Genomic DNA, 1,691 nt, shown 5'->3' on the forward strand with positions numbered 1-1,691 from the left:
TCACATACTCTCAGCCCCAGAAGACCCCATTATAGGATCACTTTAGGGTCACCATAAGTCTGAGACAACTTGGAGGCACCACCACAACAAGAGGGTTGCTATTAAACAACTTGATGACACACAATGACTACAACAAATTGTCATATAACATGGCATGTTCCAGGTAGTGTCACTTTTTTTTGCAGTTAATGTGGCCCTATCTATAGAGATTTATTTCCAAGTTTTTGTCAGTTTGTTTGGAATTGCTTCTGGAACATCTATTGTTGTTGTTGTTGTTCGCTATTTTTAAAATCCCAGGAAAAGCCAGCAATCTTTATTCGATGATGTCCCCTGTCTGTTTATTTTTCTTCTTATCTTTCTAAATCCCTTTTGATCACTGAACCTGAGAAAGAACAAAGAGGTTCAGTTTGTCTATATGACTGTTGCACAATGACTTTTAAGGGCAAAATCAGGATTCGGATCTAGATTTCCACACCGCATTCATCGATTGCTCTTGAAACTGAATTTCCCCAGAAGTATATCTTGATTTCAAAGTAAGTGCTGACATAGATCTGTGTTGCAGATTCAGCAAAACAAACTTGAGAGGAAATCCTGCATGAGCCTCATGAAACTAGAATACACATACTTATATTTCTGGTTACCACTTAACCTGCTACTAGTTAAATTCAACTGTAGCCTGTTTCCTATTAGGTAGGATGTGAGATGTGTTTGCCTTTAAGTTGCATAACCTCCCTATCTCCACCCCACATTTCTAGAGTGCTCCCTCCTTACAACACAAATACTGTGCATTTATTTTTCCTTCCAGAGACAGAACATTTATTTAAGTAAGAGATTAAATTTCCTGGACTTTGAAGAAAAGAGGGGGCACCTGGATTTGAACCAGGGACCTCTTGATCTGCAGTCAAATGCTCTACCACTGAGCTATACCCCCAGCTGCAAGAAAGGCTTGCTTGAATTTTTTTCTGTTTGGAAGTAACATCCTCATTGCATGGAGACAGACATAGGGAGGTATGTGTCTCAAAGGTGTTACCATTATTAAAAGCCATATAAATAATTCCCCTATCTTTCCACAAGGCATAGCTGAGTGCTGACAAGTATTTCACTTTTATATACAGTCCGCCCTTCTTATCCATGGATTCTTTTTAATCCACAGATTCAAGCATCCATGGTTTGAAAATGTTCAAAAGAAGTATAAATTCCAAATATCAAGCCTTGATTTTCAATTTTATAAGGGATGCCATTTTACTATGTCATTATATTTAATGGGACTTGAGTATCCACAGATTTTTTCTATCCATGGGGGATTATGGAACCAAACTCTGGCGGATAACAAGTGCCCACTGTATTTTATTTGTTTCATTTTAATGTTTCACACTTCATCTCAGACTCTTTATTGTGGTTAATCTTGCTTATAAAACAATTTCCTGACAAAAACCTAGATTACAAAATATTAAACAAAAAATAGTATCATGTGAGATCAAGATCAAAAATTATCATATATGCGCATAAACCAGGAGTGGACAAAGTGAAGCCCTTCTGATGGGCTTTATACGTTGGCAAACTGCAACCCTCTTGGTGAGTTGTAGTGCACCAAGGCAAAGGACTACAGTCTGCCCTCCATATCGATGGATTCTTAATCCATACATTTAACCATCCATGGCTTGAAAATATATTTTTTAAAATCCCAGAAA

At 37.4% G+C, this 1,691-nt stretch overlaps 1 non-coding gene across 1 annotated transcript; it reads right to left on the reverse strand.

The window, feature by feature from the left end:
• Positions 1-859: 859 nt before the first annotated feature.
• Positions 860-931, reverse strand: TRNAC-GCA. The gene has a single exon. It is a non-coding gene; the product is annotated as a tRNA-Cys (tRNA).
• Positions 932-1,691: the final 760 nt, after the last annotated feature.

The sequence above is a fragment of the Sceloporus undulatus genome, chromosome 6 (genome assembly GCF_019175285.1).
Source record: "Sceloporus undulatus isolate JIND9_A2432 ecotype Alabama chromosome 6, SceUnd_v1.1, whole genome shotgun sequence".
Lineage (NCBI taxonomy): Eukaryota > Metazoa > Chordata > Lepidosauria > Squamata > Phrynosomatidae > Sceloporus > Sceloporus undulatus.